Genomic DNA, 25024 nt, shown 5'->3' with positions numbered 1-25024 from the left:
TCCTGAACTTGAACGTAGACTCAGAAAAAGGGGTAAAGAACCTGCACAAGCACCGTCGAAGCAAGCTGAAGTAGAAGGTGATAGGTTAGAAAATATGGCAGAGTAGAATGAACAAGAAAGAACACTTTGTGACTATGCCAGACCCGCTATTATGGGCACGCAATCGAGTATTGTATGATCCCCGATTACAGCTCCAAATTTTGAGCTAAAGCCAGCATTCATCCAAATGATATAACAGTCAGCGTAGTTCAATGGTTTGGCCGATAAGGATCCAAACAATAACATTGAATACTTCTTGGAGGTTTGTGACATGCTGAAGATAAGAAGTGTTATGGATAATGCTATAAGATTGAGGGCTTTCCCATTTTTTCTAAAAGGAAGAGCCAAATAGTGGCTCCATTCATTGCCAAGAGCTTCCATCACAACATGGAACAAAATAGTCGAAGCAATCTTTGCAAGGTACTTCCCTCTGGGAAAGTCGGCAAAGCTTCACAATGAGATATCTTCATTTGTTCAGATGGAACTTGAATCCTTGTTTGAGACTTGGGAGCGATTTAAGGACCTCTTGCGGAAGTGTCCACAACACGGGTTTCCTGAATGGATGAACATTCAGACTTTTTACAATGGGTTGAATCCAAGTACAAGACAACTTCTAGATGCCGCCGCAGGAGGTACAATGAGTAACAAGACCCCAAAAGAAGCCCAACAATTGGTAGAAGAAATGGCCATGAATAGCTACAATGGAACGCAAGAGAAAAGAAGAAAGTGGCAGGACTCCATGAAATTGATGCGGTTACATCTTTGGAAGCCCAAGTAGAGGCATTGAGTAAGAAATTGGATACATTGAGTTCACTGAGGATAGCCGCTATCACAAGTTGTGATGGTTGTGGGGGTTCTCACATATGCCGTCTGATTGTCCTATTTAGATTGCTACTTCAACGCCAACTGAACAAGTATATTTTGTGGCCAATTGGGGAAGAGTAGAAAGAAGGCAATCCTTATAGCAACACCTACAACAAAGGTTGGAGAAACCACTCCAATTTTTCATGGAGTAACTAAGGGCAGCGAAAGGCCATGGCACCACCGGGTTTCTAACAACAACAATCTCCGAACATGAAGAATTGAGTTAGGCTTGGAGACCCGAATGACCGATCTAGAGAAAGCTTTGACCAAATTTGTGCAATCATCGGATACACAGTTTCAATCAGTTAAAGCTACACTTCACAACCACAACGCTTCATTGCACTATCTAGAGAATCAAGTGGGGCAAATTGTGAAGTCTTTATTGGAGAGACCTCAAGGGAGTCTACTTAGCAAGACTGAAACTAATCTGAGGAAACATGTGAAGGTGATTACTTTGAGGAGTGGTCGTGAAGTTAATGGTAGATCTCCTAGTGAGAAGACCAATGTTGAAGCACCCGAGGTCGGGGAGGTTTAGGAAAGAGCAAACAAGAAGAAGGAGGTGGTAACCCCACCTTACAAGCCAAGAATCACTTACCCTTCAAGATTAAAGAACGACCAAAATGATGAGCAATACAAGAAGTTCTTAGGTCTATTTAAGAAGTTGCACATCAATATTCCTTTTGTGGAGACATTGTTTCAAATGCCTCGGTATGTGAAGTTTTTGAAAGATCTTTTAACCAACAAGAGGAAGTTGGAGGACACAGGGGCGTGTGTTTCTCTACAGACGTTTATAGAGCTATCCCGAGAAGAGACAGGGGCGTCTGTCTACCCTTGTGTTTGACCCTGTGAACTACAGACTGGCGTGGGTAACTTCCACACGCCTTTGTGAATTCCTGCAGCGAGTTCTCCTCCATCCTGACAAGACATAGGAGCGTGTGATAGCCCTGTGAAGATCCGTATGACGGTGTGGAATTTGCACACGGGCGTGTGGAATACTTAGAATTTTTCTCGGTCGGACAGAGAAGCCACAGGGGCGTGTGGGTCGGGCACACGGGCGTGTGGAATACATAAAATTTTTCTCGATTAGATAGAGAAGCCACAGGGGCGTGTGGGTTGGGTACACAGGCATGGGGAATTTCCACATGCCTGTGTGGATGTGTTTAGAGGCAAAGAGTGCCATCCCGAGAGCACACAGGGGCGTGTGTATGCCCCTATGAAGATCCCCTGTGGAGTCACACGGGCGTGGGTAATGTCCACACGCCCGTGTGGATGTGTAGAATTCCAAAGGGCACTGGTTTTCTTTAAAATATCTTCATGTTTCTTCATTTTCACACTCCCAAACTCTTTGAAAACACAACCCTGTACTCGAGTTTTCCGGCCGATTTTCCAAGTTTCCATCTTCACTTCGTCGGTAAATTTTCTTTTTCTCTTTTCTTTACCACACTTGATTTTAATTTATTAGAAATGAAGTTGTGATGTATTTTTTGAGCTTTTAGCATAGTGGCCATGTGGTTTTCACTTCTTGTGGATCCACACGGGCGTGCGGAATTTCGACACGACTGTGTGGATTTCGGTTATTTCAATCGGTGAGTGTTTTTAATCGATTTTCTTTTCAAATCTTGCAGATATGGCCCCAGATCGAAGAAACAAGCCGACAAATGTCCCAGGGAGACTTCACCTGAGCTTGAGCACAAAACGTTTTTTATTGCTGAGCATCAGGCTCGATTTGAGTGTTTATCAAGACTCCGGTTTGGACAGTCCCGTTTCATAGATTTGAGTGCGTTAAGAGAGGTTCAGCGAGGTGATGAGATAGCCGATAAGATTGATGAGCTGTTGGCCATGGGAAGGTGGAGACGATTATTATCGATTCAAGAGCTAGCTATCCGCATATTGACACTAGAGGTGCTAGCGTCCTTCGAGTTTGACCGATAATACTCAAGATTTGACAATGTTGACGTTATATAGTTTAAGGCATTCAGACATCATTACAACATGTGTTTCACATAGTTTTCAGTCCGTATGGGATTGTATGAAGAGATGTATACAGATACAGAAGAGTACAATCGATTGCCGACTGACTATCCTACCGCGCTGACCCCGCTGCCAGCATACAGAACCCTATGTAAACAAGGGCAGTATGAGCCAGAAGTGTCAAAGGCCACGCACCCGTCTCGGCCAAGTTACAAATACATACATGCGATCCTCAGCATGTCCGTGAGTAGCCGAGGCGACAACACAGGTGTTCTGAGCCACCAGGAGTTACTCTATTTATATTCCATGGTCCAGAGCGAGCTGATTCACCTGTGGCATATCGTGGCAGATTACCTGAGCTACCAGGGCTAGTATGCGCGAGTGGGAATATTATTCACTGGCCCTTACATCACTAGACTCATCCTGGGGATGAGTCTATTAGACGTGATGCGTGGGGCTGAGAAGACGATCATCCTCTCCTCTCTTATCCTAGATACGATGAGACTGACGGGGTTAGTGCGTAGATACAGGCCGGGAGCATATATTTTAACTATGTTTGCCCCAAAGATAGCCGAGGGTGGAGACGACGCAGTTGAGGGGTCACATTAGGTTCCCGAGCTTCAGCCAGAGCATACGGAGGCCGAGGTACCCCCTGCAGCACAGGAGCTGCCTCTAGTATGGATGTTTTACCCTTCTTGAGCCTATGATTATTTTGAGAGGCTCGAGGGTGTTGTGGGGATGCTTTGGACCAAGATTACCGAAATTCACATGACACAGGCCGAGTAGCACACAAAGCTAATGGCGCGCCTTGATACTTTACAGCAGTTACTCGATCGCGACGCGTCCTCACCCTTCATCATTACACCTAGGACCCCTCTGGCTCCGCTAGAATCACCATCACCATATCCACCAGTGCCGTTTGACTTAGCAGCAACAGAAGAGCCGACCACCGACGACACCGACACTTGAGGCATCTTTAATTTTCTTTTCTTTTGTTTCTCGTATTTTACTTTTGCATTATCTTTTGGACTTATATACTCATAAAGGATCTTTCTTCTGTGTTTATCTTTTATTTTTGTCTCGAGTTGTATTTCATTGGTTCACTTTTATATACTCAAGTTGTTTTAGTTCATTGAGTTTCACTGAACCCCTTATGTATGCGTACAGATGGTCTTGTCAGTATGGAAAATTGAGGATGAGTCATAGACACGGTAAATGTGTTTTACACTTGGCCGTGCGTGCTTTACAACCCGTTGGAACTTCACTCGCAAGGAATTTAGCTCCATCAAAGGCACCACTAGGAGTTTAGGGGAGTATTATTTCAATTGCCCACTCCCACATATATTTCGATTGTTATATCTTTTATTGTGCTTGCATGTATACATTGAGGGCAATGTACATCTTAAGTGTGGGGTGGAATTCACATTACACATGTTCTATACTTATGCTTTAATTGTGCATGCTCATGTAGCCAACGGTGGTTCACCTTAGTTGTAATGATTGTATTTTTGAGTTTAGGAGAATTTTTAACATTGAATGTTCTCATGCTCTATTTTCACTTGAATTTCTAGGAATTTTTGCCCGATTCACACTTGTTACACTACTCGCTCATTAAAATCTTTTGGAGACTTAAGTAAGTGTTTAAGGGACTAAGTAGCTTAATTTCTTGTGTTTCATTTTGCTAAAAAAAAGAAAGGAAAAAAGAAGAAAAATTTTTATACTTGTTTTGTTATGCATTGGAGGGCAGAAAGAGCTACCACCTATGAAGTATGAAGCTACTCTCATAAGTCTGATACTAGTTATGCCCTAATAAGAGAAAGATCTATCTCATAGGATGAGTGAAAGCTACTACCCCAGTAGAAAGAGCTACCACCTCGAAAGTGTGTAAGCCACCTTAGCGGCCGCTTCGGAAAGGTCTACTTTAGAGGATGTGTGAACCTACTACCATCTATTTACTTTGTTTTGTATATAAATAAGTCCCTTATGCTTAGAACTTTGAGGAGTATACTTTGGGTTGATTTGAGTGAGCTAACACACTTACACGATTTCGGGTTTGTTGTCCCTTTTGATTCGAGTTTTTAGCTAGAGCAATGATTTTTCGTATTTAGTGTTGAAATTTCTTAATTGTATAATGCTTCCCTTACATGATTTGGTGAACCTAAGGCCAAGCACTTTCAATATTTCCTTCTTCTATGCTTCAATGTTTTAATTTTTCTTTAGGACAAGCAAAAGCTTAAGTGTGGGGGAGTTTATTAAGTGCTTGTGTATTAGTAATACGAAGTATTCTTTTCTTACGATGAGCATTACTTTTATCAGGTTTTAGTGCTAATGCATGTGTATTTTTGAACTTTCATGCATGAAGGGTTGTGAAGCCAAATATGAAAGAATGAAGCCAAAGTGGTTTGCGATTGTACTTTGTTGATGAAGTCTTGTAGTGAACAAATGTGAAGACACAAGTTGTGATTGAAGATACATGAATGTGTGCCAACCTCCATGCACTCAAGCAATTACAATGGTTTGGAGGGGCATAAAGGTAGTCACATTTGCGTATCATGACTTGTGCAATGATAGCAAGATCTTCACCGATGAGACATTTTATTGAAGAAGCGACGTGATCTATGGCATAAACGTGTGCCCGTTTATGTTGTCTCAATGAAAAGTGTGGATTTGGGAGAATTTTGGTGGAGTATTGTAGGCAGTTACTATAGCAAATCCACATGGGCCTATTAAAATTCCACACGCCCGTGTGGATTCCAGATTCCAGCCTATATAAAGTCGCGAACAACCAAAATTTCAATATCTTTCTTTCCATCTTTTCTCCATCTTTTGAGAGGCTTGCGGCTAGGGTTAAGAGAGGCTTTAGCAAGGCTTTTTGAGTGGTTCTATAGCTTTGACACCGCGTTTCTCTTAAAAGATAGTTATAGGGGGAGCTTTCATCGGCACCGATCCGGCAAGGTGTGTCTTAGGCTTGATAAGGGGACCTTTGGAGAGGACGAGGATACTCCACATAACAATCAACACGAATACCAAGGGAGTTTTCCTATTGATTACATGTTTTTACTTTCTATTTCATTATTGATTGTGTCTTGCTTCATGGAGAGCTAAACCCCCTAGTGGGTACTTGGATTTATGAACCCTAGGATGTATTTGTTTCATTTACCTTTTATTATGTTTTCCTTAATTTATGTGTTTAATTGAGTTACAATCTTGAATGGTTATTGAATGATTTCTCCTTTACAGTGGCATTATGGTTGAGGTTGAGAGTCCATCTTGGTAATAGTTGTGAGTGAGTGACACACCATGAGAGTTAGACAAAGCATGATTGGAGAGGGTCGAGAGGGTGAATCGAGAGGTAGCGGAGCATCCCCTTTCCCCTTCAATGTGATTTATCCTATCTCCATGTTCCAAGAGTTCTTTGTGGTCACAATAGAGTGAAGGGTTAAGGGATGAACTCCGTTGTGGCTTAGTTGCGTGAGCAACAGAGTGAAGCATTGAAGTGACTTTAGCCCCTGGGCTTAATTGTGACTAGGGGTCTTTTATCTGGACCAAAGGGTTAGATCTACATATAGGAATAGAGTTTATAACTTGGAATCCATAGAGTTTCTTGCAACTTTACACAGTGTGAGCTGTTGAGACTGGTTGATTTCTTCACCGGGGCATAGTGTAGAGTTAGTCACAGTTAACATTAGGTTTGGGACCATGTATTTAAGGATGTCCGCAACTCATTAAGCATTATTTAGGAAGCATAATAGTTGGTTTTGCACTTGAAGCAATAATCCTAGGAGGAACAATATCCGAGTACCCCACTTTTATCAATTGTCTTTCCTCTCATTCTATTTTGCCTTTCTTTCTATTTTGCCTCTCTTTCTTATTTTCTTTAGTTTGTTTACATGGATCTTTATCGACACCATCATTGTTTCATCTCCACTTAGTTAAGTAGCAATCATGGTGTTTATATTCCTTATTCCCTGACGATATGATATTCCACTCACCTGGGATTTATTACTTCGACAAACCGGTGCACTTGCGTGTCACACGCAAGGGGTGTGTCAAAACACTTGGATTGCCTCCCAAGGAGCACTTGTTTAATGTCACGAGCTTGACGTACCTATACTTTAGGGGGTGCCATGAAGGAAAAATACACTAAAATTTAAAGAGGATGAAGTTTCTTCCCTTAATGCATATGATTTAAAGAGGTGCCCATTAACCTTGAAAGTCACTTTTGTGGGATGAGAGATTTTAATCGCATCATGAGGGAATATTTGAGTGACCATGTAAGGTCCAGACCATCGAGACTTGAGTTTTCTGGGAAAGAACTTCAACCTCAAGTTGAATAGTAGAACCTGCTCTCCAATTTAAAATTGCTTGTCCCTTCCAATGTGGTTATCATGAATACTCTTCGCTTTTACCTTGTACAAGAATGCATTGTTATAAGCATTCTGTCTGTTTTCCTCTAACTCATTTAGTTGGAAATTTTGTTTCCGATGTGTGTCTTCCATGTTAAAGTTCAATAGTTTAATAACCTAGTAAGCTTGATGATCTAACTTGACACGTAGATGGCAATCCTTGCTATATATCAACCTATAAGGTGTGTCATATGGAGGTTTTATAAGCTGTTCAGTAAGCCCAAAGGGGGTCATCCAATCATTCTGACTAGTCATGCTTGTTATGATGTATGATCTTTTCATGAATATGTTTTAATTCTTGATTGGTGACTTCAACTTGGCCACTGGTTTAGGGGTGGTATGCAGTGGCAATATGATGGTAAACAACATATTTACTCATGACTTTACCAAACCTAGTGTTGCAAAAGTGTGTTCCTCAATCAGTGATGATTGCCCTTGGGGTATCAAACTGTGAAAATAGCTTTTTCAAGAATTTAACTACTACTCTAGCATCATTTACGGGTAGGGCTTATGCTTCCAATCATTTGGAAACATAGTCAACTACCACCAACACATATTTGTTTCCATTTGAATTTGGGAATGGTCCCATGAAATCTATTCCCCAAACATTGAATACTTCGCATTGTTGGATCGGAGTTTGATTCATTTTATCAAGTTTGGACAGATTCCACTTTTTTGACATTGATTATAGGTTTTAACAAATTTTTGAGCATCCATGAAAAGCGTCAGCCAAAAAAAACATGCCTCAAGAACCTTCTTGGCTGTGCGATTAGCACTTAAGTGACCCCCACTGTCCCCGAATGACAATGTTTTAGAATTTCCCATTCTTCCAAGTGTGAGACACAACGTCGTACGACTAGGTCAGCACAAAGTTTATATTGAAATGGGTCTTCCGAAAAGAAATACTTGATGTTGGACAAGAATTTCTTTTGTTGTTGGTATGAGAAATGTGAGGGGATGACTTAACCTACAATGTAGTTCGTGAAGTCAGCAAACCAAGGGCATTCGTTAGCTGGAATAGACATTTCTCGAACCACATGAAGGTGTTCCTTGAGATAAATGTCATTAATTTCCTTGTGCTCATTGCCATATTCTTTTGTATGCTCAAGATGAGACAAGTGGTCTACTACCATGTTTTCTGAGCCTTTCTTATCTCAAATTTCTAAATCAAACTCTTGCAATAGAAGAATCCATTGAATTAACCATGGCATGATCAGTGTACACTGTAACCTTGTATAGAACTAAGTATGATGGAAATTTATCAAAATCATAGACAATTCCCAATAACTCTTTCTCTCTTATAGTGTAAATTTCTTGAGAAGAAGTCAGAGTCTTGCTTGCATAGTACATTGGATGGAATTGCTTGTCATGTCGTTGCCCAGTACTACTCCAATTGTCCAATCACTTGCATCGCACATGAGTTCGAAAGGCCAATCACACTCAGGAGCCTTCACAATAGGAGCCTAAACAAACCTTTCTCTTAGAAAATAGAAAGCTATGAGGCATTCTTGGTTAAAGTTAAAAGGTGTATCCTTCTCCAAAAGTTTTGTCATGGGCTTAGAGATTTTTGAGAACTCTTTGATAAATCTTCGATAAAATCTAAGATGGCCAAGAAAACTTTTGACATCTTTTGTAGAGGATGGTGGAGAAAGTTTCTCAATTGTCTCAAGTTTGGCTTTCTCCACTTGGATCCCATCACCAGAAATCTTGTGCCACAAGTATGCCTTCTCTTACCATGAAATTATATTTTTCCCAATTTAGCATAAAATTCATTTCTCACATCTTGAAAGAACCGGCTTCAAATTATGCAAACAACCCTCGAAGGAGTCCCCAAAAAATTGAGAAATCATGCATGGAAACTTCCATAATATTATCAGTTATGGACATCATGCATCTCTGAAATGTCGTTGGTGCATTGCATAGTCCAAAGGCATCCTCATGTGGGAAAATGTACAATATGGGCAAATGAAGGTGATCTTTTCCTAATCCTTGGGTGCCACTATGATTTGTCGGTATTCCAATTGACATCCCATCAAGAAAACAATAATACAAGTGTCCAGATAACCATTCCAACATTTGATCGATAAAGGGCAAAAGGAAATCATCCTTACATGTGGCGTCATTCAGCTTTTGATAAACAATACAAACTTTCCATCTAGTTACTGTACGGGTTAGAATCATTTTGTTGTGTTCATTAGAGATCACTATCATTCCTCCTTTCTTGGGTACCACCTGAACTGGACTAACCCAAGGGCTATCTAAAACAAATAGATTATCACAACATCTAACAATTTCTTTACCTTTTTCTTGATAACTTCCACCATGTTGGGGTTCAATCTCCTTTAAGGTTGCACCTTCAGTTTGATGCTGTTCTCCATTAGGATTTTATGTGTGCAAAAGGATGGACTAATTTCCTTGATGTCAGAAATACTCCAAGTGATGGTTTTCTTATATAGGTGGAACAAGGCCACTAATTGCTCTTTTTGGCTAGTGTCAAATGTGGAAGATATTATAACTAGTAAGTTGGAGTTTTCCTCCAGAAAGGCATTTTCCAAGTGTGCCAGCAACTCCTTGAGCTCAACACCCAGATGAGTAGATGATGAAGATTTAGAAGTTGCACTATAAACACCACCTCCCTGAATATCAACACCCCTATGCGTTGTGTCATGTATTTCCCTTCCCCTGTGAGTGGTATCTTTATCCATAAATCTATTGTTGTCATCAGCAAAGGGTGTATCACTGCCCCATCCAACTGAAATTGACATTGCCTGTTCTGAATTCATCTCTCATTCCTCATTTTCATTACAGGAACCCATCTCTGTACTCATGAACTAATCCCACTGTGCCCTATGCTCATGAAATTCTAATATAAGTTCTGCTAGGCTATATTCGTTCCCAGTGGGTGGTAAAACTAGAGTGGCTCATCAAAAGAGCAATTAGTTCTTCGATGATAACCATGAAGCCAAAATTATAGAGACAGGATAAGAATGGGAGGGAAAGTAAGAGAATAGAGCATTGACAAGAAATTAAATACATCGAGATCTCCTGAGTTAAACTCAAAAACAAAAAGAAAAGAAAGAAGGAAAATCAAACAAAATAAAAGAGAAATTCACATATATGAACAATATAAAAGAACTAGATTACCAGAATCTTAATTTTCCTAAAAGTTGCCAGTCCCTTGCAACGGTGCCAAAAACTTAATATACTCTCTATGAGTGCATCAATCTTTACCACTAATAAAGTGGTACCCCACAAGGGGATAGGATTGTGATAAGTGCTTGTGTGTTAAGAATGCGAAGTGTTCTTTCCTTACAATGAGCATTACTTTAATCAGGTTTAAGCACTACTACATGCGTATTCGTGTTCTTTTGCGCAGGTAAGGTAGTGAAGATATGTTTGAAGAAAAGAAGCCAAAAGTAGATCGTGAATGCACTAGTTGATGAAATCTTTGAAGAAACAAACGTGAGGACACAAGTTGGGCTCAAAGATACGTGAATGTGTGCCAACCTCCATGTATTCAAGCAATTACAATGATTTGGAGGGGCACAAGGGCAGTCACATTGGCGTATCCCGACTTGTGCATTATTAGCAAGATCCTCAATAATGAACCCGTTTATTGAAGAAGCGATGCGATCTAAGGCATAAATGTGTGCCCGTTTATGTTGCCTCGATGAAAACTGGATTCAGGAGTGTTTTTTGGTGGAGTACTGTTCACAGCCCGCAGAAAATCAGAAATTCAGAGAATCCACATGCCCATGTGGAAATTCCACAAGGGCGTGTGGATGCCCGATTCCAGCCCTTTAAAAGCCGCGATTCAGCCTGATTTCTCCATCTTATCACCTATCTTTTCTTCCACCTTTCCCCATCTTTGGAGGCGCCGGCGGCTAGGGTTTGGACAGGCTTTGGCAAGGCTTTGGAGAGGTTTGACGTTCTTTGACACCGCGTTTCCTTCGAAAGAGATCTATTGGGGGAAATTTCATCTGCACCGATCCGGCGAGGTGTGTCCTAGGTTTGATGAGGGGACCTTTGAAGAAGACACGGCCGATCCACAAGACCTTCGACATGAACACAAGGGGGTTTCATTCATGGATTACATCTCATTACTTTTGATTTCATTATCTATTGTATTTTGCTCCATGGAGAGCTAAACCCCTAGTCTGCACTTGGGTATTTGTGAACCCTAGGATGTATTCATTTCATTTAGTCTCTTTATTATGCTTTCAATTAATTGATGTTTATTGTGAGTTCCAATCTTGTAGGCTTGATTGTTTGAATACTCCCCTAGAGTGACACTAGGGTTGAGAGTTCTTATTGGTAACTCTTGTGAGTGAGTGATACACCATGAGAATTAAACAAAGCTAGATTGGAGAGGGTTAAGAGGGTGAGTCGAGAGGTAGCGGAGCGTCCCCTTTCCACTCCGATGTGATCTATCCTACCTCAATGTTCCAAGAGTTCTCCACCTTCCGCTGGGTCATAGTTGCGAGTGCAACGGAGTGAAGCGTTGAAGTGATTTTAGCACCTAGGGCTTAATTATTGTTAGGGACCTTCCACTTGGACCAAAGGGTTAGGTCTATACATAGGAATAGGGTTTATCACTTGGAATCCCTAGAACTCATTTCAATTTTATACGAGTGCGAGGTTGAGAGGTTATTCAATTTCTCCTGCGGGACAAGTATAGAGTTAGGCATGGTTGACCTTAGATTTGGGACCATGTATTAAAGAATCTCCATGACTCATTAATGAATTAGTTAGAAAGCATAATAGGGGGTTTTGCACTTGAAACGATTGTCCTAGGCGGAACAATATCCGGGTACCATATTTATCGTCGATTGCCTCCCCTATCTTTTACTTGCGCCTCCTTTATCTTTTCTTATTTTCATTTGCATTGAGTTTCTTTTCACATCACTTTCAACATATTTTCATTCTAGTTAAATAGCAATCTTGGTGGTTCAAAGCACTATTCCCTATGGATTCGACTACCCTCTCACCGGGGAATTATTACTTCGACAGCGGTGCACTTGTGGTTTACACGCATATTCAGTCGTGTCAGGTTATCCAACCTCAGGGACTGGACTTCTAGTACTAGGTGATCTTCGAATGTGTAGTCAACTAGAAGGGTGATGAAGGTATTAACTACTTGAAGAATTAAAGCAAAAGTGGTGGAAAACCTAAGTACCCAAGATACTAACAAGGGTTGAATTTTGATAACAAGAGAGCAATGCCCCGGGGTGATTCCTAAGTGCCCATGATACTGACTTGAGTCTAGTGCCTACCAAGGTACATTCTATGATCCTTGTGGGTGCTCTCAAAAGCAATGTTGCATCTATGGCTATCAAATATGTAAAGTTATATGAGCGTAACTATAGGCTTCATACACGCCAAGGTTTGCAACTACACTAGCTAATCACAACTACAGTAATCCACATATGCTAAGTTTTATATAGGCATCTACACAAAGCAAGCATGCCAAGTTATGCAAGCACGGATGACACAAGAAAACAATAGAACTCCATATGTATTAGAACTCAAGTAGTCAAAGTATAAGGGACAACATAGTTCACAATCTTGGGTCACCGTGGAATGGTTAGCCCCTCATAAATTCATACAAATGAGAAAGAAGGATAAACATAAGGAAGAGAGACATATAGACTTCCTACTTTCACAAACAGTCCAAAAATATACTTCAAGAAATCCATGGAATGGGCAACTCCACTTCTCCGGTGTCTCTGACTCACCCTTAGCCTCCTTTGCTCGCATGGTTATAGTTGATCATTGTTTCCTTGAAAGTTCCCCCGCTAGAGTAGAAAACTCTCAAACAAAAAAAAAAGATGCCAAGAAACCCTAAATTTGGGCATTAAAAAAGGCTTTTTGGGCTTGACAAGTCATAGCACGGTAGTGCTCAAACCGTGCTCTTCTTGAAGCTTCTGAGTGAACATGGCTATGTGTCAACTAGAAGAAATCACAGGGAGATGGCACGCCCGTGCTCTGCCCGTGCTTGCATTAGACAGTTAGAAGAATTGTCTTCTTTGCTTGGTTTAGTCCCTGATTCCACTCCATATGTGTTACGAGCCCTAAAAATCTACAACAGAGACAAACATACCTAGAATAGCATCATTTATAGATAAAATGCGCTAAAAGATAAGCTAAAGAGTACATTGGAGGTATGCAAAATATGATATAGAATGCACTCATCAAGCTCTTAGCACCAGCATGCTCCTCAAGCAAGGGCAATAAACATAAGCGTGCTTACTCCTGTGCACTTTTTAGGTTGAGCAATAATCACACCGAGAACAGGTTCCAAGGCACCCTGATGAAAGCACGGTCAAGAGTACGAATAAGAGTATGGCCGTGCTTCCAACGGAAAGGAGTTTTTAAGTCCTAAAGTTATGTTTTGGGGGATCTTCTTCCTCTTCTTGGGTGACAAGGGCTAGGGCAGAGTTGTGCACCATTTAGGGCTAGGTCTGAGGGAATAGATCATCATGGAAATGGAGGAATGCTAGCAACATCATCATAGATCAATCTCCGACAAGTATTGTCAAGCAAGAAAGGAGTTTATGGATAACATTTCTTTCTCTTGTTGCTTTTCTTTGATGCATTGTAGAACCATGAGGGGCTAACCATCATTCGGTGCACCAGATTTTGAACCCTGACTTACGATGTATTGACTTGTTGCTTTGGTTATTGAGTTTTCTTGTGATTTCTATTTTGTTTATTTTGATTGCTCATCTTTGTGATAATTGCCTTGATGTTTGTATGTTGCAAAACTCAACACCGGAATTGCCACTCTCCCAAGCATGTTAATCCTAGGTTGGTATCCATTGTCTAAATTGTGACTAAATGGTCCATTTATCTAGGACACACATTAGAGAAAGGGTTGAGTCTGCTCCGAGCCTAGAGTGAGGTCATACGTTATCTGATAAGTACTTACTTGTAAATTTTCTAAGTTAATATTTTACATAGATTTAGCATTACTTTTATCTGTTAAGTTCTATATTTTTATGTTCATTTACCAAATAAGCCCATGGCCGTGGCTTCCAAACCCATGCCCATTGAGTTGCCTGATGTTACCTTTTTTAATTCATTTTGTCAAAGAGAGTTAGGGAACTTTGGCTTAGGGGGTTTCTTGGCTTGAGAGAGCTAGGGCTTGGGAGGATTTTGGCCGCCCCTTGGTAGCCATTTTGGGCCAAGATCCCACATCTTAACTAAAAAGGAGGCGAGCACAAGAGGTCCAAGGGTATCAATGGAGATGGCATGGAGAGATCTCAATGGCATCTTTGGTAAACCTTAAGAGTTACTGTTTACCTAAGGAGAATCTCAAGCTTAGAGGGTATTTTCTACTTCTTTTTATGTGATTTCATTCGTTGGTGTGTGTATGTGTGTTTCTATCATGAGAAACTAACTCATTTATGTATTTGGACTTGGATGAACCTTAGGATTTGTATATTTCGATGATTTACTTTTGTTCTTCCTTAATTTGAGTTGTTTCTTGAGTTTCTTCCTCGTGTTTGTAATGTGATGCAATCTATGTTAGTGAGAGCTCGATTGTATGTTTGATTCACTCTAGTGATGATGAGAGAGATCATTGCTAGGGTTAGATCTACCAAGGTTGGCGAGGGTTAACAGGGGTTGAACCTTAGGTAGAGGAGAGCCCCTTTCCCCTTCAATTTGATCACACCTACCTTCATACTCCCATGAACATTAGGCAATAATGTGAACCCTAGTAAAGAGATAGATCATCGTCGGGTTCCCAAATGATCATTCGGGTTCCCTAGAGCTTTAAGCAGTTATAGGTGGTGATAAGTGCTTGAGTAGACAATTTTCTCTATATATTTTACGTGCATTGAACATCATTTTTACCATGGTTTATGTCTTATAGAGTATATTAAATAGGTTGTGAATGCGTTGAAGGAAACAAAGGATGCAAAGATAGGTTATGAAATCACATTTTGGGAGTTTTTGTACAACATAAGGATCTAGACACAAGAGGAGCTCATGTACATGGAGGTGTGTGCCAACTTCCAAGAGAATTCAAGCTAAATTGTGAGTTGGAAAGGCACAAAGGCAGTTATACTCTCATGTCCTTATTTGTGTGATGAATGCAAGAGCTTCCCAATAATGATTTGATGATGAGAAGCTTCATAACCTATCACCTGAACGTGTGCCCGACCATGTGGCCTCAAGAGAAGATTGTGTGAGTGATAAGTGTCTAAATGCAGATGTTTTCATGTATATATCATATTTACTTTGCATGTATTTTGTGAGGTTTGATGCCTGTTTTGCACTTAATCATCTACTATTTGCTTTGTAGGTTATAAGGAAGCCACGGAGAACAAGAAGATATCATTTGGGCGAAAAGAGAAGAAAACAAGAATTTCATACTACCTCCAAACTACCCAGTATGGGGGCCATATGCACTGTAGCAGTGAAATGTTTTGGAGTGTCTGTCCAGATTTCCATACTACCCAGTATACAGGGCCATATGGAGGCTGTATGCACCACGTATAGAACATGAATCTAGGGTTTTTGAGTGCTATTCGACCCCCATATGACCCCCATACGACCCGCATGCCTCGGGGGTATAAATACCAACTTTTAGGGCAGAACAAGGACTTTTGGTTAGACCTTTTGCTGGGCATATTTTGGGGAGACATTGGAGAGGTTTGTGGCGAACTTGGGGAGGAGAAGAAGGGCAAGGAATCTAGAAGATCATCCAAGACCAAGGTCCAAGATTCTCAAGGCAAGAAGGCAACTTCATTCAAGGGTGATCTACCACGATTTGAAGGAAGGAGACCCACGGCTAGAGGAAGCGTCATTGGGCACTCCTTTGGCGGGGAAAGCGTCATTCGGCATATTCTTCACCTCCTCCTCCACCATTTCATCTAGGGAGTGTCATTTATGCTTTTGTTTCATGTTTTACTTGTTTGTATTGCTTGTTGTGGGATGATGACACACTATACCCCCAAGGGCACCGGGTGTTGGTGAACCTTGGGGGGGTTTTATCATGTATGTTGGATGATAACTTGTTAATTCCATGTTTGGATAATTTTGAGATTTAATCCATTGTTTTCATGCTAAGTGCTACACTAAGGAGAAATCTGTAGCTCTTTTATGAGTGATGCATGTAGATGTGACTTGCTCGCATGTATTAGATCATGAATGAATTAGAAGGGGATACTTGTATCATCACGCCAAGAAATTGGGTGTTTGGTAGCCCTCCATGTAGGTTTAATCCGAAGAATAGTAGGTTTACTCCTAAGTGAGATTTCATCGTACTTAATGCAATCGTAGGGATATGGATTTGGGAGAAATTCCTATCTATGTTCGTATGGGATTAGGGTTCAATCGCCGAGAAATTGGGGTTGTTCTAATCTTGGAATCTCATGGTCCATTTTACCCTTGCATCTTTAGATCATCATCCATGTTGCATGATAACCCCTCAAGGGGAGCCACATCGATAGGCCTTTGCACTTAATTGATTCTCTTGCTTTCTCATTGGTTGTTCTCTCTAATTTGTTGGCAAATAGCGGTTTAGCTTTAATTACATTTAGTAGAGTAAAATCCATCGCTTGAGATCTTAGGCTAGATAATAGCTCAAGAAGGCGTAATAGGAGATCTTTAGCCCGTGGAATACGATCCTCGTGTCTTCACATGAGGTATTACTTGGTGATCCTGTACACTTGCAGGGAAGCAATCAAGTTTTCGGAGTTGTTAATGGTTTTAAAAGGCATACGGCCTTACTGGGTCATATGGTGGCCGTCTGAGACGAACACAGAGCCAACCCGTGGCTTTGTGCCATCTTAGACGGCTGAGATGAGGCTGCTCTTGGCTGAGAGGGGGCTCTCGGACCATACGACCCCCATACGGGGCGGGTCAGCCCCCCCTTTTTAACCCTCATCCTCACACTCTCTCTTCCATTCTCTCATTTCTCTCATCCTCCACCGAATTTTTCTCCTCTTTCTCACTCATTTCTTGGCCAAATCTCCTCATTTTTTCTCCTAAATCTTCTTCTCATCCATTTGAGACGTCGATCTAGTAGTTTTCCTCGAGTTTAAAGCTTGTTTTCTTAAGATTTCGTCGGTATGCTTTTTCTATGCCCTAGTTTTATCTTTCTCATTTCTTGGTCATTCTTGGAGCTTTTGTGTGGAATTTCTTTAGCATTTTGCTTGGTTTGGATGGTGTGATTGTTATGGATGAAGTCTCCCTTAATTTAGGTAAAAACATTTTTGATTTTCATGTTTTTGGGGAGGTTCTGTCGAAATGAACAGAACCTATACGACCCCCATACGACCGTATGGGTACAATACATCATATTTTTCATTGTTTCTTCATCTCTTACACTACATTTTGAATCATATTGGATTCCTCTATGCTTGATTGGGTTTTTCATGGTTTTTAGGAATTTTGGGGATGAAGAAATTGACAAGCAACCAGGAAGTGATGTTTACACCACACGGGTGACCACATGGAACAAGATGTCATGTTGTGATGAGAGACCTAATTCTAAGGACAAGGATGCTCATGGACAATTTATTTTATTGTTTAGATTTTATTTTCTAGTTTTTATGTTCCCTTTGTATTTTGTTTTAGTTTTTGCATGATTACTCCCCATCTCTCCTTTTAAGTTTTTGTGGAATGATGATGTCCCCTTCATGATTTGCAGAGCATTAAGGGAGCTTGGTGTGCCCTCCTTCCATTTGGTGTAAGCCGGACCTGACATGTATTGCTCACCACAGCCTCTGTCGAGTTATACCTCACAGTGAGTACAAGTTGAACCGGGGAGTTTGTTTTCACCCTCCTCTATTATTTGCATTGCTTCATCTTGCATGTTTTTCATGATTAGTGTACATTGAGGGCAATGTACAACACTAAGTGCGGGGATGGGTGTATTTCATGTATTAGGACCATTTGTTACATGCTTGTGTTACCTATGATGGCTATGTTCATTCTTGTAGGATTCTTTTAGCTTGGACTAATGATTGATGTGAGTTTATTGTTTCTATGCTTTATTGAATCCTGTTTTACCCCTAGTATTGTCATGTGCACTGATTTTTTGTCGATGCTCTGGGAATAGCCAATGTGACTACTCTCTAACTCTCTTGTATGCGTAACACACTACTTTGAGTACTTGGCCTTAGAACACTAAGTTCTTTCCTTCAATGGACTCTTAAGAACTTCTAAGTCTTGTTGAGCTAATCCTAGTTTTGTGGCATGTAGTGTACTCTGAAGATGTGATCTAGGGTGAATGTAAAAAATAAAAAATATAAAAAATAAAAAATGAGTCTATGTCAGTATTCCTCTGCTATTGAAGCATGAATGCGTCTATGTGGACTGTAATCGAGTAGTTGGATGGCTCTTGTGTCAAACCAGCATGTGCACCCTCCAGAAAGATTTCAAAATGATTTTCTTGCAGTCTACGTTAGTCAGACTCGAAAAAAAAATGAATGATGAAATGAAAATAAAAACTCTAGTGATCTTTGTGAGTACCTACCAAAGGTTTTGAGATGAAAGTGGATTTAGTTTCGAGCTATAGATTTAGAAGGATCTTACTTGGCCATTGAAGTAGCACTTAGTAGTTTAAGACTTAGTATTCTTTGTAAGTGGAGTGATTAGCATCTAGAGCTGTACTGATTGAAATCCTTGAGCTAGACCAGATCAGGGCAAATGAGATAAAGGATTCACTTACACGCACATACATATTAGGGGTGAGACAGGATATTTTTATTATGCTTAATGACTATAACTCAACATCTATGTTTCATTATCCTTTGCTTTTGGAATCTTATATTTGCTTGAGCCAGAGGTATTGCATTTAGCCACTTCTCAGTCTCTTTGTTTTTCATGAGTTGTTTGCTTGGGGACAAGCAACGCTTAAGTGTGGGGATGTTTGATAAGTGTCTAAATGTAGGCGTTTTCATATATATATCGTACGCACTTTGCATGTATTTTGTGAGGTTTGATGCCCGTTTCACGCTTAATCGTCTATTATTTGCTTTGTAGGGCATATGGAAGCCATGGAGAACAAGAAGATATCATTTTGGCAAAAAGAAAAGAAAACAGGAATTTCATACTACCCCCATACTACCCAGTATGGGGGCCGTATACACTGTAGCAGCGGAATGATTTGGAGTGTCTGCCCAGATTTCCATATTACCCAATATACGGGGCCGTATAGAGTCTGTATGCACCCCGTATGGAACGCGAATCTAGGATTTTTGAGTGCTATATGACCCCCATACGACCTGTATGCCTCGGGGGGTATAAATACCAACTTTTAGGGCAGAACAAGGACTTTTGGTTAGACCTTTTGCTGGGCATATTTTGGGGAGACATTGGAGAGGTTTGTGGCGACCTTGGGGAGGAGAAGAAGGGCAAGGAAGCTAGAAGATCATCCAAGCCCAAAGTCCAAGACTCTCAAGGCAAGAAGGCAACTTCATTCAAGGGGAGATCTACCACGATTTGAAGGAAGGAGACCCGCGGCTAGAGGAAGCGTCATTGGGCACTACTTTGGCGGGGAAAGCGTCATTCTGTATATTCTTCACCTCCTCCTCCACCATTTCATCTAGGGAGTGTCATTTATGCTTTTCTTTCATGTTTTGTTTGTTTGTATTGCTTGTTGTGGGATGATGACACACTATACCCCCAAGGGCACCGGGTGTTGGTGAACTTTGGGGGGGTTTTGTCATGTATGTTGGATGATAACTTGTTAATTCCATGTTTGGGTAATTTTGAGATTTAATCCATTGTTTTCATGCTAAGTGCTATACTAAGGAGAAATCCGTAGCTCTTTTATGAGTGATGCATGTAGATGTGACTTGCTCCCATGTATTAGATCATGAATGGATTAGAAGGGGATACTTGTGTCATCACGCCAAGAAATGGGGTGTTTGGTAGCCCTCCATATAGGTTTAATCCGTAGAAGAGCAGGTTTACTCCTAAGTGAGATTTCGTCGTACTTAATGCAATCGTAGGGATATGGATTTGGGAGAAATTCCTATCTATGTTCGTATGGGATTAGGGTTCAATCGCCGAGAAATTGGGGTTGTTCTAATCTTGGAATCTCATGGTCCATTTTACCCTTGCATCTTTAGATCATCATCCATGTTGCATGATAACCCCTCAAGGGGATCCACATCCATTGGCCTTTGCGCTTCATTGATTCTCTTGCTTTCTCATTACTTGTTCTCTCTAATTTGTTGGCAAATATCGGTTTTGCTTTAATTACATTTAGTAGAGTAAAATCCATCGCTTGAGATCTTAGGCTAGATAATAGCTCAAGAAGGAGTAATAGGAGATCCTTAGCTCCGTGTAATACGATCCTCGTGTCTTCACATGAGGTATTACTTGGCGATCCCGTACACTTGCAGGGAAGCAATTAGTGAGCCATGTTTATTAAGGCTGTAGCAAAGTACTGTTGCACCATTGCAGCAAAAACACTATTCACGTAACCACGTGAAATTTCCACGCGGTCATGTTGGAATTTTTGGCAGTCCACACAGGTACGTGAAGACTCACATGGTCACATGGAGGCATGTGATAACCACAATTTCTGATTATAAATAGTTATTTTACCCTATTCTTTGGACATATTTTTCGCGGCTTTGAGAGGTGAGATGACTAGGGTTTGGAGAGAAGGTCTTTGCGGCTTAGTAGGCATTTCTACACCACTTTGATTGTTTCCACCTTCATCATTGCATCAAGGAATCCACCGACGACCCTAGCTTCAGAGTGGACTCCATCAAGACATCGAAGCTCTCCATTAAGGCCATTAGTTCATATATAGGGGGTTTTATTTCTATGGCTTTCATATACTTTCATTCATTGATGGTTTATTTTGTATATTGCTCCATGGAGAGCTGAACCCCTAGAGTGTATTTGGGCTTGTGAATTCAAATATTCTAATCTTGTGTGGATTTGCTTTGTGTTTCTATTTAATCCGAGTTTGGTTGAGTTTCAATCTTGTTTGCCTAATGCTTGCATGCCTTATTGATGTTATGGTTGTTTGGTTTGCATGATTTATTCATCTTGGTGAGAGAGAGGTCTCCATTAAGGTTAGAATCTCAAGATTGAAGAGGGTTGAGAGGGTGAGTCATGAGATAGTGGAGCGTCTCCTTTCCCCTCCGATTGGTGTATTCTATCTCCGTATTCCCTAAGCTTTATGCAACCATATTTGGTGTGAGGCATGAGATTGAGAGATTTCTCTATCGGGACTTTATAGGGGGTTAGGGACCTTTCACCTAGAAGTAGGGGTAGGTTTATTCGTAGGAATCGGATACACCCTTTGGAATCCCTAGAGTGCTTTGTGCTCATATGTGTTGTGAGGTGTGAGATTGAGAGATTTCTCTACCGGGACCTCGTAGGGGACCAGTATCGGTTATCTAGAGGCATGATCCAATTATCTTTGGATTTCTATGACTTAACCTACTCATTCTAGAAACACTTTGCACACCAGGTACCTAATAAATGAATTCTAGGGGAGCATTGCTCGAATACCCCACTTTTACTTATTGAGATCTCCCTCTATTTTACCTTTGCATATTCATCTTCGCTATTCATTTTTTTTGCACATTAGATCATCATATCACCCCATTTATCATTAGGGTAGATAGCAGAGAAGCAGTTAGTAATAGTAACCTTGTTCCCTGTGGATTTAACTACCGGACTAACTTTGGTACTTTATTACTTCAACACTTGTGCTCTTACGGTGCACGCAATCAAATTGGTGTGTTAGGTGGTGTAAGGCAATGAAAGAAATCACTGCCAAAGCCTTGTATTGAACTAGTCATCATCCGCCTTGAGAAAAGGACCGGTGTGTCGTAGGATACCCATGACCCAACTTGTCTTAATTAGGAAGCATTAATTAAGTCTCATGCCTTACTGATGTCCTAGGAGGATTCTTTGTCCATTTACACCTTTTTCTTATGTAACAGTCCCTTATGTGCTAACTACATGTGATTTTAGGCCAATCCTCATTTTTGTTAGTTTAGCTTATTTCCTTCGCTATTTTAATCTGGTTAGATAGTACTAGTACTCTCTAGTCCTTGTGGATTCGACTACCCTACCTTTGGGTATATATTACTTTGATACCCATGCACCTTGAGGTATACACATGCAAAGGGGCGTGTCATTAGCAAACCCTCCATAGGTGGTCACCATAGTCTAAGGAGATGTATATGTAATAATTACCTAGGCATTGCATTTATTGAGGGGATTAATCTAAGGCACTGTCTTTTCCACTGCTGTCTGATGTGAACACTCGCAAGTGCATGGGGTCATCAAGTAATACCCTGTGTTAACATAGAGGTCATATTCCTCGTGGCCAAGGATCTACCCTTACTTCCTCTTTATTGGTTGTTTAGCCTACAAATTCGAGTGCAAGTGTTCTAGATTACTAGAAAGGTAAAAAGAACAAAACTGTAATACCTGCACATTGAGGTAACAGAGTGAGAAAGCTAAAGAAGAGAATGGTCACGGATGCGGATTCCCTCTGGGCTACTAATGCTAGAAGAATCCTAGGGTTACAAAGTAAAGGTGATTTTGGGCCAAGAGATTTCTAAAGTAGGAAATCCAAAATCCCTTGGTGATTGTCCCTAATCCCATACGAGTATTGGCTAAAGAATTTCTTCCAATCAAATCCTTCTTTAATTACATTAAGGCTAAAGAAATCTCTAATTAGGTTAAACACAGATCTAGTTTTATCCCTGATGGTTGGAGGGGTACAAAATATCCAAATCTCTTGGTGTATTCATACATGGATCCCTTTCAAGTTAAGTGAGTCTAATACAAGGGCACATTCCGTGCATCCAAGTATAACCTAAGAATTGAACCACAGAGTTCTCATGCAATCCAATGCATCAAAGAACATAAAGCTTGAACCAGAAAATCAAACTAATGCATTAAAGTAAACAAAACATTCAAACAAGGAAGTTCACCCAAAGGTTCACCGACATCCGATGACCATGGGGTTTAGCCATCCATAAAAATAATTGTAAGGTTAACCATAATGGGAACAACTAAAACAAACATAAGTAAGACTCCCTCAAATTAGAAGCCGAATGACACTTTGGAACTTGTGTAAAACTACCACGAACACCGCAATGGTGGCACTTCCCTCATCATCTTCAAGCCTCTATAAGTGAGATCATGGAGGAATCTTGCCAGAGTATTTGTCTTCCTTCGAACACCTACCTCAGCCTATGGGTCCCACACATGACATAGCGCCATGACATCCAAGGGGAGGTCAAACACCTGCCTCAACCCTAAATCACCGTAAGGCTAATTTGTTCCCTATACAATACCACTATAACAACAAAGAATAATTTAACAATGAAGACGTACACCAACCTTATTTCAAAACAATATGAATGCAAGTAATAAAAATATGATTTTCATATAAACCATGATAGGAACAACCCCAAACACAGGGCATACTCATCAGACATCACATGGTCTTGACTAATACCAGTAGGAATATCCAAGGAAAGTAATACATAACATGAAAGTATAACATCCTAGTGTATCCATCTAATACATGCTAATAATGTTTATGTATCATACACAACTCAAAGAGAAAAAAAAACCTATGCCAAGAACTTCACACTTTTACCCTAATGCTGTGCTATCACCTGGAAGGGAAAAAGAGAGAAAAGGGGGGGGGGTGAGTAACTAAGTATCTTATATTAAACATGGAACTATATCTGATATACGAATAAATAATATTAAATGCTAAAAGTATGTTTTCAATGCTCATCAATAAATATGATACTTTAAATAACATGCTTAATATAAGAAAATTTTTAACTTTCTCAATGGAATTCGAAATAAAACTTTTTGAAATCATCCAAGAAAATTTTACAAGTCTAAAATCCAAGTTTAATAATCCCTTTCAATAACTTAACCATTTGAGAGTTCATAATGTGAATAAATAAATAAATCAAATGTTAAAAGTTTCATAAAAAGCCTCAAAAATCCTCCTTCACTAACCATGACCGCGGTTAAGTCAGGAGCCACCAAGATGTGCGTATCTTGGCATTGGCCATTGGGGAACCTGTGTGGTGACTCCGGGCACCCAACCCTGCACACCATTCAAGCTCTCTATGCACCCCTAAAAGGGTGATACCTAATCTGAGTACTCCACGCCACCCCAACTAGGTGGGCCCGTGGAAACTCTAAACCTTACTGCAGTAAGTATTTGGGATCCCCCCATGTGTCACCATCAAAACATTTAAATAACAATCCAGCTCGTAGGTTCAGTATATACATCAATATAATATCACAAGTCTCATCAGGAGATCACAAGTTTTCAAATGTGAAACTTTCACTCCAAGTGTGAATAACTTGATTATAACATCTTCAATGAAAACATTTTCAACAAAAACTTCATACAAGAGTATCCTTTGAAAATACACATTCAATATACAATCATCATAATGAAATTCAATTTGATTTACACATGCCTTTTTGGTAATTATAACAAGAGTATCATGTCCCTTGAAAATACACAATGTCAAAAGATATATTTCAAAACATAGGGTTTCCAAACCACAAGTAATATAAACTTTACCGATATTCATGAAATAATACAAGTCATAAATCTTCATGATTTCTAGATCCCATGGAAAATATTTCAAGAGTTTTAAGCAACAAGAAGTTTGTCTTTCAAAGGCAAGCAATTTAGATATTAGAAAATGTGCATGATGTATAGTCCATAATTTAGTGAACCCCACTAAAAACATGGCGAGCTAAAA

General features: G+C 40.3%; 1 non-coding gene across 1 annotated transcript; it reads right to left on the bottom strand.

Moving 5' to 3' along the window:
* Positions 1 to 485: 485 nt before the first annotated feature.
* Positions 486 to 591, bottom strand: LOC120272734. Its single transcript, XR_005540274.1, has one exon. It is a non-coding gene; the product is annotated as a small nucleolar RNA R71 (small nucleolar RNA).
* Positions 592 to 25024: the final 24433 nt, after the last annotated feature.

This window comes from Dioscorea cayenensis, chromosome 11, assembly GCF_009730915.1.
Source record: "Dioscorea cayenensis subsp. rotundata cultivar TDr96_F1 chromosome 11, TDr96_F1_v2_PseudoChromosome.rev07_lg8_w22 25.fasta, whole genome shotgun sequence".
NCBI lineage: Eukaryota > Viridiplantae > Streptophyta > Magnoliopsida > Dioscoreales > Dioscoreaceae > Dioscorea > Dioscorea cayenensis.
The sequence above is the reverse complement of the archived record's forward strand: the minus strand, read 5'-3'. Positions and strand labels throughout refer to the sequence as shown.